Genomic DNA, 12,558 nt, shown 5'->3' on the forward strand with positions numbered 1-12,558 from the left:
AGACACCAGTTCCTCCTTAGACCTTGGGCTTGGTCCCTGTGGAAGCGATGTAGGTGATGAGGTTGTTTCCGTTGCCTGTGAACCGCTCTCCGCTGGTGCACTAGGTGATATTTCAAGCTCTGGCTGAGCCTCTTGGGTAGGGTTGTCTGCTGCTTCTGCCAGTTCAGGCCCGCTGGCGCCCTCTGGTGTTGGAGTTGTAGATGGGCTTGTAAGCGCTGGAGTCAGTGCTGGCAACGGTTCTGGTGCTGGTTGCTTTTCCAGTTCCGGTTCTGGGACTGGATGCACTATGGCTGTTTCAGTTGTTGGCAGGGAATCCGGTTCCACCACCTCGGTCTGGGTCTCTGGTAACACAGACGGGGCCCTTGTGGACGGCTCAGGAACAGGGATGGGAGTGGAAGCTTGCTTGGCCTGGCTGCGGGTGACCACTCCCACCCTCTTGGCCAGCTTCACATGGTTGGCCAAGTCTTCCCCCAGTAGCATGGGGATGGGATAATTGTCATAGACTGCAAAAGTCCACATTCCTGACCAGCCCTTGTACTGGACAGGCAATTCAGCTGTAGGCAAGGTTACAGATTTTGACATGAATGGGTGAATTGTCACTTGGGCCTCTGGGTTGATGAATTTGGGGTCCACTAAGGATTGGTGGATAGCTGACACTTGTGCCCCGGTGTCTCTCCACGTGATAACCTTCTTCCCGCCCACTCTCAAGGTTTCCCTTCGCTCCGAGGGTATTTGAGAGGCATCTGGGCCTGGGGATCTTTGGCGTGATGGTGGTGTAATGAACTGTACTCGGTTGGGGTTCTTGGGGCAGTTGGCCTTTATATGTCCCAGTTCATTACATTTAAAACATCGCCCAGCTGACTGGTCACTGGGCCGAGGTGGGTTGCTGGAGACTGGTGAGGTGGGGCAATAGGGTGTCTGGGGCTTTCCTTGGGTTGTAGGTGGGGTCTTGGGTTGCCCCCGGTGATAGGGTTTATTTTCGGTTTGCCCCCTCTGATATTCGCTCCCCTTGCTAGTAGTTTTTTTCTTTTCTGCCACTTCCACCCATCTGGCTCCAATCTCCCCACCTCGGGTACAGTTTTGGGTTTCCCATCTAGGATGTACCTTTCTGTTTCCTCAGGAACACCCTCTAAGAACTGCTCCATTCGCATTAGGAAGGACAGCTCTGCCAGAGAGTTTGCATTTGCTCCTGATATCCAGGCATCTCCAAATCTTTCCAATGTGGTAGGCGTGTCGGGTAAATGACACATCTGGTTTCCACCTTAGGGCTCTGAACCGCTGACAGGCATGCTCAGGTGTTAGCCCCATTCTGATTCCGGCCTTGGTTTGAAAAAGTTTATAATTGTTCATGTTTTCCCTGGGCATTTCAGCCGCCACCTCTGCTAAGGGTCCACTGAGCTGTGGCCTCAGCTCTATCATGTACTGGTCTGTAGGGATGGTGTACCCAAGGCAGGCCCTTTCAAAATTTTCTAAGAAGGCCTCAGTATCATCACCTGCCTTGTAGGTGGGGAATTTCCTGGGATGGGGAACAGTGCCTGGAGAAGGGTTGTTAGGGTTGGCTGTTCCATCCTGCTTAGTCTTTTCTAATTCCAGGGCCAGCTGGTGGCCTCCCTCTGGAGCTCCAAAGCCCTCCAGTGGTCAGCCTCTTTCTCTCTTTCTTTCATCTCCATCTCTTTTTCTTTCATCTCTATAGCTCTCCTGTGGTCAGCCTCTTTGGCTTTCTCTTCTGCGTCCAGCCTAGCCAGCTCCTGTTTAGTTGCTTCCTTGGTACTCATTTTTCTGCTTTCTTGTGCTGGTCACACCCCTCTGCAGCTCACTGACTGGGATGCTTCAGTTCAGGACTGCTTGGTTAACAGAGATTTTCTAACTAGCTATGCCCGAGAGGTAGAAAGAAAGAAAACAATTCAGCTTGAAAATTCCTTTTTGCTGTCTGTTTGCTCACAGCTCGAAGTCTCCTCTTAACAAAGACCCTTGTTAAAAAAACTTAACACCTCTTCCTTCAGGCTGCTTTCTAAGCAGCTAGACAGGAGAGAAAAAAAAATCTTACTGGCTTTTGGGTCTTAAAAAATCCCACTTCTGCCACCATGTCAAGGTTTCTTTCCCCACTTTGAACTTTAGAGTACAAATGTGGGGATCTGCATGAACAGATCTAAGCTAGTAATTAAGCTTAGAAGTGTTCATGCAGGTCCCCACATTTGTACTCTGAAGTTCAAAGTGGGGAAAGAAACCTTGACAGGACGTTAATCCATAAGCATTCAGGAGCATTTTCTTCTGAGTTATCGGTGACAGAACCGGGCAATGTCATTTTTGCCATAGAGTGCCTCTCCCCTTCCCCTTTCGCCCACTCGAGCCTTCCTAAATAGGATGATTTTAACATTCCCACCCTGGGCATCGCCCCTCGAGGTTTCAGTAGTAGGAACGAGACCGACTGTATGCTAATAAATGAGCCGTTCTCATTCCTCTTGTTTGTTACCCAGGCTTCTGGGCTTGGTGCACGGGCAACTCAAGAACTGCGTCACTTCGTGCCCTTTGGTACCGATGACTCAGCAGTAAATAAGTCTCTTTCCCCCCCACCTCCCGGGCGCTGCGTCATCAGCACCTCCTGGATTCACTGCAGAGAAAGTCCCCCCACCCCTGGGGCTGGGCAGGGCTCGGGTGGGTGATGTGGATTTCAGCCATTGCTTCTGCGCCCCCTTCCCCAATCCAGGTCCCAGGCTGATCCTCTGCCCAGCCAGGGGACTCCATAGGGGGTGCTGTCATGCCCCCCCCCCCGCTGCTGTCTGTAGCTGCGATGCAATCCCTGGGCACTGATGGTTATTAATGATCCCATGCAAAATTCATGCCAGCTAGACCCTCCTTAGGATGCAGGATTGCCCCTTACCCTCTGTCTGAAGCTGTTTGTGTATCTGTTAATCAGCTGCTGCACCCCACCCCAGAGGTGGCTGCACCTTAGCAGTGGGCAACAGCTGTATAAAGAGCCCCGCTGCACCACCCCAGAGGTGGCTGCACATCAGCGCCAGGCAAACAATCCTGCTCTACACATACTTTGTTATGCCTTGGGGGGGCTAGTTCCTCTGTTCACCATTGGGGTAGAGCGATCAGATAAGGACAGATAAATATATACCAGGGTGTGACTAGATGGTGGGGGGCAGGGACAGATGGATGGGTGTGTAGGAGGTGGATGGGGGCATGTTGGATGGGTGTAGATTTGGATCTGGCTCCCTTTGTGCCCAGCCCCCCATCTCAGAGGGGGTGGGGGTGCAGATAAGCTTTTCCTCCTCCCCCCCCATATGGATCAGAGCCAGGCCCAATGCTCCCCCTTCCCATCTCTGCCCGGCAGCCCCCTCTCCCCCCCGCCCCAGCCAAACCAGCCTGCCTTTCTGGGAAATCGGCTAGGCCAGCAGCGCCCCCAGCCCCCCCCCCCCATCTGGCTCCAGTGCAGCGTCCCTAGGCAGATCTAATATCTAATCCCCTCCCCACCCCCGCTTCCCGTAAATCACTCGTCTCTGGACAGCGCGGGGCTTTACAATGCAATACGGTGGGGGGAGGCAGCAGCCCCATGCTGGGGAGGGGGCTTGATGGATGGGGCTATTACTCCACAAGAGGGGAGGCTACTGGGGGGGGGGCTTGATTGAAGGGTTTAATTAAAAAGAAATAGAGACATCTCCTGGTGCTTTCAGCTGCTCCCCCCCACACTGCTCCCTCAACCACCGACTCTCCCCCCCCAGCCACTAACCCCCCCAGCCACTAGCCCCCTTCTGCTTCCATGGCCACTGATCCTCCCCCAGACACTAACCCTCCCCCCTACTCCCCCAGCCATTAACCTTCCTCCCACTCCACCAACACCCCGCCCATCCCAACCACTAACACCCCTGCTCCCTTAGGCACTAACCCTCCCCTCCCCCGACTCTCCCAGCCCTTAACCCTCCCCCCCACTGCTCCCTTGGCCACCGACCCTCCCCCATCCCCAGCCACTAAACCCCTCCCCCCATTTGCACCACTTTGGTTTTGGGGGCTTTCTTACTATGGGCTTATTCCTAGGCTGGAAGCCCAACAAATGCTGACGCGTGTGTGCCCAGGAATGCTGCAGTGCTCTGGTGGCGCAGCGAGATTGCCAGTGCCGGCCATAAACTGGATAGACCATCAGCCCCTGCTAAGCACCTGGCTAGAGACTGTCAGGGGGCCATGTCTCTTGGGGGTTTGCAGGATGATGCCACAGGCTATAGGATTTCACCCAGGTACCCCTGTATTGAGCCCAACACTGTGTGTGACTAATGCACCTGCCGGAGGAGCAGCCAGTCTGGATTTGAAGACTCAAGCGATGGCGAATCCACCCTTTCCCCAGGAGTTTTGACTCCCTCGGCCACAACACAAACAGATCACACACACCTGGCATTGGTCGGGCAAGCGACATGACTTCTGTTTTTGTGCTGCCCGGGGTAGGCAACCTATGGCACGGGTGCTGAAGGCAGCACGCAAGCTGATTTTCAGTGGCACTCACACCGCCCGGGTCCTGGCCACCGGTCTGGGGGGCTCTGCATTTTAATTTAATTTTAAATTAATCTTCTTAAACATTTTTAAAACCTTATTTACTTTACATACAACAATGGTTTAGTTCTATATTATAGACTTATAGAAAAAGACCTTCTAAAAAGGTTAAAATGTATTACTGGTGCGCGAAACCTTAAATCAGAGTGAATAAATGAAGACTTGGCACCGCACTTCTGAAAGGTTGCCGACCCCTGGGCTAGACAGTTTGTTTCATCCTCTCATCCTCCCTTCCACACCTGGTTTCTTTGTTGTGTCCTGTCTGACACCTAGATTGGGAGCTCTCTGGGGCAGGGTCCATGTCCACACAGCACTCCCCAGTGCTTGATGGACTCCTTTTTAAAGATTTGTGCTGCAAATGCATCCAGAGAATACCCTCCGAGGTGCAGTCTCAGGTGCCCTGGGACAGTGTTTCTCGAAAGGTGGATCACGACCCCTGGGTGGGGAGGGGGTGGGCATGAAAGGCAATTGAGGGGGTCGTGAGGGGTTGAAATTGTTATCACAATCTGAAGCAAACACAGTCTGGCTACCAACCCCACACTGGCAGGGCAAGGGTTAAGGAGTTGCTCTGGATGCAGGAAGCTCCCCTGGAGGGAGGGTTCAAAAGGGAGCAGCTCAGCTCAGTCTGGGCAGATCGAGCAGGGGACCAGTTGGGTGCTGCAGCCTTCTGCCGAGAAGCCACCAGGTCTCCAAGAAGCCAGGACCGGGCCTTGCGGCCAAGCCACAGCATGTCTCTCAACCGCGGGAGGCGGAGCCACGGACGAGGAATCGCTGAAGAGAGGGGAAGACACTATGGGGAGTGACCCGAGAGGGCTCCAAGGGGAACCTCAAGAGAGACCCTTGGTGCAGACAGAGGAACAGAAGCAGGCTAGGAAGTGACCCAGAGAATAGGCTTAAGGGTGCATGTCCCTAGGCCACGTATTGGGACCATTGCTTCAAGTACCATAGGTTGGAACCTGATGGAGCAGGGTGGGCCTGGGTTCCCCTACTCCTAGCCATGGACTCTAGCTGCTAGGAGAGGCAGCCACAGACTCTTGCCACTGGGTGACACTATCACTGACTCTAGCCACTAGGCAAGGCGGCCACTGACTCTCACTACAGGGCCCGGAGTGTCACCACCATGCAGTATTGTCGGCCTTGGACACAAAACCTCCTGACACTCCCCCACTTCCTATACACTCTGACCCTTCAAGGTAAGTATTGTCCAGCAACGTCTCAAAACACCCAGAAAGAAATTATCTAGGCTGATCGTTAATACACTTTTTCCCTCTTACATCTATAGTAACTATATGGGCAGGTCATGAAAATTCTTGACTTTGAATAAGACGTCGCCAACCTGAGAACCAGTGCTCTAGAGTGTCAGTAAGGAGAATATTATGTGAAGATAGACAAATCAGTAAGGCCAGTTGTTGTGTTGGCCCTAGAAGATAAAAAGGGAGAAATGGAATTTGATCATATGGGAAGCCCAGGAGTTATTAGAAAGTCAGAGCAACTTACATCCTGGGCTAATTGTTATTGCAGAGTGCGGATGTGCATTGATCCCTGCCATTTAAATGAAGCCACCAGGCATGAATATCGTCTGACGAAGACCCTTGAAGGAGCAGCAGGTCAAAACCACTCTCCATTTCTAGCTGTCTTTTGGAGATAAGGCGACCTCTTAGCGAGCGGCTTTGAATGCCCCATTTGGCTGGCATCGATGGATGTGAGTGCCGCTTGGTGTGAGCTCTGCACCTGCGGCATTCCAGAGAGTGACTGTGGGGGTCATATAAGGATTTACAAGGTGAAGGGGTTAGAAAGGGAGGTGTTTTAATTTGGGTTAAGGATCTCAAAGAAAATGAAGTTATGCACATTTTCTTTTCCAGCTGGCAAAGGGAACTTCAAAAGAATAAACCATATAGGTCTAATCCAGCTTTTCCAAAAAGTTTGGAAACCAGGAAAATGAAACCACTAGTCCAAGCCCACTACGTGTTTTTAAAGACCAACCCATCCTAATTTATACCTCTCTCGCGTCCCCTCCCGCCATGGCTCCCCCTTCACACCTCTCCCCACACCTTTTGGCAGATGATCCTCTCTCTTCCATTCTTTCCATCAACAGTGCAATAGTTAACAATGCTGAGATTTACAGTTAACACCCACTGAAATGGAGAAATTCATTCCTTAGTGCTATTGTTTCAGGCTGTCTTCAAATTCAGGCAATCAACACAGCAGTTACATTCACTCCACATTTTGAAGGTTTTCTTCTCAACCATAACAGCTAGAGACCTTTTTAAAATGAAACTGAAATACTGGAGCATATTCGAGAGGTCTGTCTGCTCCAAACCCTCCTCCCCCTTCCTAGAGAGCTCCCCATACTTTGAGCAGTGCTGGCCCAGCCAAAGCTATCTTATACTGGACATGAATTGAGCAAAGATGGCCTAGTTAGTGAATGAGATTTAATAGGCAATAGCTGAAATGCCCACTTCATATCGCAAAGTCAAGCTACAAAGATTTATAAATTGATAAGCTAGTTGTAAAAATACATTCCAAATCTAATTCTCTTAAGTGAATTGATAGACAGTGATAAGTTTCTTGGAGGACAAAATATTTTCTTTCTTTCTTTCTTTCTTTCTTTCTTTCTTTCTTTCTTTCTTTCTTTCTTTCTTTCTTTCTTCAGTTAATTAGAATTTTGAAATTTTCCAGTTTTCAAAACTAACTTTTCTTACATATGGTCCAACCATCTCTCATGATTTTATCATCAGTCTCACAATATTTGGTGCTCTTCTTAACAGGCCTGCCCAGAGGATTCAGGGGGCTTGGGGTCTTCGGCGGCGGGTCCCGGGGCAGAAGGACCCCCTGCCACGGGTCTTCGGGGCACTTCGGTGGTGGGTCCTGGAGCAGAAGGACCCCCTGCCGCCGAATTGCTGCCGAAGACCCGGAGCAGAAGAAGCTCTGGAGGCCCAGGCCCCGCGAGAGTTTTCCAGGGCCCCTGGAGCGAGTGAAGGACCCCGCTCCAGGGCCCCCGAAAAACTCCCATGGGGGCCCCTGCAGGGCCCAGGGCAAATTGCCCCACTTCCCCTCCCGGGCGGCCCTGCTTCTTAAAGTCTCAGCTGCCGACACTGGGGAATGGGGAATTAGATAAGCCTCTTGGAGAGGAAGGCTGGTCCAGTGGTTAGGCATTAGCTTTAGAGTTAGAAGACCTAGGTTCAGTTCCCTGACTGGGTGCTGACTTTCTAAAGTGCCCAGGGGGTGCTAGGCCCGGCTTTGCTCCCTCTCCTGAATGCTGCATCCCCAGCCTCCTGCATGCTGTGAAACAGCTGATTGGGGGAGGCACTGATCTGCTGGTGCTGGGGGGGTAGCTGATAGGATGGGTGCTCAGTGCCCACCATTTCCCCCCAGGGTGCTCCAGCCCCAGAGCACCCACAGAGTCAGCGCCTATGGCTCCCTGCTCTGCCACAGACTTCCTGTGTGACTTTGGGCAAGTCACTTAGCTTCTCCGTGCCTCCGTTTCCCATCTGGCCAATGGGGATAATAGCATTGCCCTGCCTCACAGCAATATTATGAGGTTAAATGTATTAAGTTTATGGGTGCACCTGATCCCCGGAGAGAGCTCTTATCTGAGGGTTGTGGTTCAAATGCAGCCGTGGGGATGTTTGGCTGGGGATGACTCAGTGTGTGAGGCCAGAAGGGACCATGGTGATCATCTAGCCTGGTCTCCTGCATATCACCGGTGACAGAACCTCACCCCCATCACAGCCACAGACCCGGAACCTCTGCCTGAGTTACTGACGTCCTCAGATCCTGATGTAAAGATTTCCAGTGACGGAGAACCCACCATTTGCACTAGTTCAAACCAGCAAGTGCCCCGGGCCCCCCGCTGCAGAGGAAGCGAAAAGCCCCCAGGGTCTCTGCCAGTCTGACCTGGGGGGAAATCCCTTCCCAACCCCAAATCTGGTGAGTTAGACGGACCCTGAACACGTGGGCAAGACCCCTGGGAGAGAATTCTCTGTGACTCCGAGCCCTCCCCATCCAGTGTCCCATCTCTGGGCATTGGAGACACTTGTTCACAGCAGTTGCAGATCAGTTACATGCCGTCGTAGGCCGTCCCCCCATCCCATCCCCTCCCCTCCAGGAACATCTCAAGTTCAGGCTTGAAGCCAGTTCGGTTTTTTGCCCCCACGGCTCCCCTCGGGAGGCTGCTCCAGAACGTCCCTCCTCTGCTGGTTAGAAACCAGCGTCTCAGGTCAAACCTAAACTTGCTGCTGGCCAGTTTCTAGCCACTTGTCCTTGTGCCAACGTTGGCCCTTAACTGAAATCACTCCGCCCCCCCCACCCCCCAGTGGCAGATTAGCAAATTTGCCGCCCCTAGGCCCACAAAAAATTGCCCCTCCCCCCCCCCCCCACGCTAGCTCACCTCCGCTCCCTTGCGGCAAGCCTGGGAGGGAGGGAGGGAGGGGGGAGAAGGGCCATTGTGGCGCGCTTGGGGGATGGCGGAGGTGGAGTGATGGTGAGCTGGGGCAGGGAGCGGTTCCTTGCCCCCCCCCCCCAAAAGTTACTCCCAGCGCCCGCCGGCCCCAGGTCACCTCTGCTCTCCCCCGAGCGCGCTGACACTCGCTTCTGGCAAGCCTGGGAGGGAGGTGGAAGGAGGGAAGCGCATTGTGCCTGGGGGAGGAGACCGGCCGGGGATTGGGGGAAGGGGCGGAGTTGGGGAGGGGGTGCAAAATTTGCTGCCCCTGCAAATTTGCCGCCTTAGGCCTAGGCCTTGTTGGCCTAGGCGATAATATGCTGCTGCTTCTCCCCTGCCCCAGTGTTTGTATTTCTAGAGAGCAGTCAAATCGCCTCAGCCTTCGTGAGGGGGACTACGTGACTCAGTTCTGGGCAGGGAAAGGTTCCTGGATCTAAGCCCCACAGAGCCGGAAACGAATAAGGACCCCCCCCTCCAGATCTGAACACCAGACGACTTGTGGGGGAGGGGAAGGCTTGGCTCTGGGTGGGGACTTTGGAATTTGGTCTGTCCAGACGCAGAGCCAGACTCTGAAGCACCGAGGCTTTGGACGCCCATTCATTCAGCTACGGATCTGTGCCCCCAGAACAGAGCACACCTGAAACTGGTGGGGGGGATTTACAGATTCTGACCCCAGACCTAGTCTGAGCCCAGCTTAGCCCGGGCCATCGGGCTGCCCTGAACTGATTCCTGTCTGACCCGGAGCAGATCCTTGAGAAAAAGAGCCCGTCTGCATTTAGAAATTGGCCATGATGGGGAACCCGCTGGGGATCTGGACTTTGCAGCTTGGTTCTAGCCGCTGAGGCTGAGGTGAGAGTCGGAACCAGAACCTCAGAGCCCAGCGCGGGTCGGGTCTGAACTCAGCAGCTCGAGCCCGTCCGTGAATGGGACAGACGCTTCCCCCCAGCCTCTCGGTGACATGAAATGAATTTAGCCCCTTTCCCCCCGTCCAACACGCTGCTCTGACCTCGCTTTTCTGAGCTAACCCTTCCCCAGCATCACCAGTGATTACAGCTGCCCCCTTGCAAAGCATCCCGAAGCCTGCCCCCTGGTGGCAGAGCTTGGAACTGAACTGCAGTCTCCTGGGTCCCAACCTGTTGCTTTAACCTCAAGACGGGCCAGCCAGCCACCTACTCCTGCTGGGAGCGGGCCTGACAACTCACCAACTACTGGCAGGCCAAACCCACCAGGTCAGATAGATCCCTAGAGTCCCTCCATTGTGCAGGAGCAGTGGGTGGGGATTGGGACTAAGCACTCCTGGGTTCTGTCCCCAGCTCTGGGTGGCAAATGAGGGTCTAGTGGTTAGAGAAATGGGAATGAGAGTCAGGATTCCTGGACTCTCTTCCTGCCTCTGTGCCTTGACCAAGTCCCTCCCCTGTGCCTCAGTTTCCCCCAGACTGAGCTCCTGCTGCTGAGGGACTTGTGAGACTGAATTAGTTATCATGTGTCAAGTGCTTTGGGACTCATCTGGAGCCCCTGGCATTGTGTGCTGAAGGAGACTGCCCATTAGCACTTTGCTGGTCTGATTCCCTCCAGTAGGAGGCAGCAATCACACACACACCAGGGCTCATCACCTCCAACAGGGGGCAGCAGTCTCTCTCTCTCTCTCTCTCTCACACACACACACACACACACACATACACAGCTTTTCTCTCCTGTCTCTTTCGCCTACTGACAAACCAGATTCCCATCAGGACTCACAGCAGCGCTGATCAGGCCTGGGATCGGGGCCCTGGCCTCTGGGTGCCGGGGACGTCCCCCAGGCACAGCCACTGGCGGGTGGCCCTGAATACCCAGCAGCGAAGGATGAGGAGGGATGGGCTGAGAGCAGATCTGTAGCTTAGCTTCAGGGCACCCACAAACCTGTCCCTGCAACTGACCTCTCCCTTCCCCAGCCTGGGAATCACTGGCTTAGCCCAATGGGCTCATCTAGCCCAGTTTACAGTTCCTGGGACAAGCAGGAGCTTTGCGAGGATCTGTGGAGCCTGCCCCAAAGGGAAATTTCCACCCAAGCCCCAGGAGTTAGAGGAAGACTCAGGTTCCTCCAGGACTCTGGGTCCTACTTTCAAGCTGTTCTAAGTCTGGCCGACCCCTAAGTTTTTCAGAATCTGTCTCAGCTTCTGTGCTCCAGAGAGAGAACAGAGGGGCCAGTGCTTAGCAATAACCTACCATTTGGGAGACCTGGAGTCGATTCCTTGCTTTGCTTCAGCCTGCCTGAGCAAGTCAGTTAATCTCTCTGGGCCTCAGTTTCCTCCTGTGGGCCGGAGGTGGTTCCCCCCCTGCGTACGGCGGTGGGGAGAGCCAGGCTGGAGTTCTGTGTCCGGTTCTGGTGTCCGCCTTCTCAAAAGGCTGTTGCAAAACAGGTGAGGGAGCAGAAAAGAGCCACCAAAGTGATCCCAGGGGCGGGCTGGAAAACAGGCCTGCCCGGGAGAGACTTCCCAGAGCTCAAGCTGTTTAGCAGCTCAGAAAGAAGCTGGAGAGGTGACTTGATTACAGCGGCTAAGTACCTTCATGGGGAGAAAATACCTGGCGCTAAAGGGCTCTTGAATCTAGCTGAGAATGGCAGAACGAGACCCAGCCGCCGGAAGCTGAAGCCAGGCTCACTGCAATTGGAAATAAAGCGCCGGTTTTTCACAGGGCGGGCGATTAACCATTGGAACGACCCCCCCGGGAGAGGGGTGGCTTCTCCGTCCCTCCAAGTCTCCAAATCCAGCTGGAAGGTGGGTTAGTCACTGGGTTCAGCACAGAGGACTGGGGGCCCTTCCTTGGCCTGTGCTAGACAGGGGGTCAGGCCTGGGAATCTACAGCCCCCCCCCCCCGAATCTGTCCGAAGGGGCTGAGACCACTGGCCACCAGGAGCTGCTGGGAGGGGAAATGCATTATGGGTGCTTTGCTACTACGGTATGAGGAAGGAGTTCCCAGTGGTTAGAGCACCAGCCAGAGACTGGGGTTCATTTCCCTGCTCTGCCACAGTCTTCGTGCATGACCTTGGACCAGTCATTTAGCGTCTCCATGCCTCAGTTTCCCCACCTGTCCAGGGGGATAACAGCCCTGCCCTGGCTCATGGGGGAGAGGTAAATACACTGAAGATTGCGTGAAGTGCCTAAATACTGTTCAGTCAGAGATTGGACTGATCTCAGCAAGGCCCCTGAGATCATCCAAGTGGGACCGTGTGCAGAAGGCAGGTCCTCGCACTTCCTGGGATTCGGTCCGCTTTGAACCAGAGCAGAGCTTTAGAAAAACATCCCAGGGATGGAGGCCCCACCACAGGCCTTGGTAGATCGTTTCTGGGGTTAATTTTGAAAATTGTGGTTGCCATCATTTTCATTCCCACTGCTGGGAGTTCTGGTGGGACTTGAATCCAGGACCAGAGGCACTATAAGCAAGAGCTATTCTCCTAGACATCTAGTGGTGGTGAGTTCCACAGGAGCCCCAAAGTATCTCCCCCGACTCCGTTTTGAATCTTCAACCTTTCAAGTTCATTCGACATTATACCACGATTCAGGGCCACTAGAAGAGCATGAAGCCCA

This window comes from Mauremys reevesii, linkage group 25 (assembly GCF_016161935.1).
Source record: "Mauremys reevesii isolate NIE-2019 linkage group 25, ASM1616193v1, whole genome shotgun sequence".
NCBI classification, from domain to species: domain Eukaryota; kingdom Metazoa; phylum Chordata; order Testudines; family Geoemydidae; genus Mauremys; species Mauremys reevesii.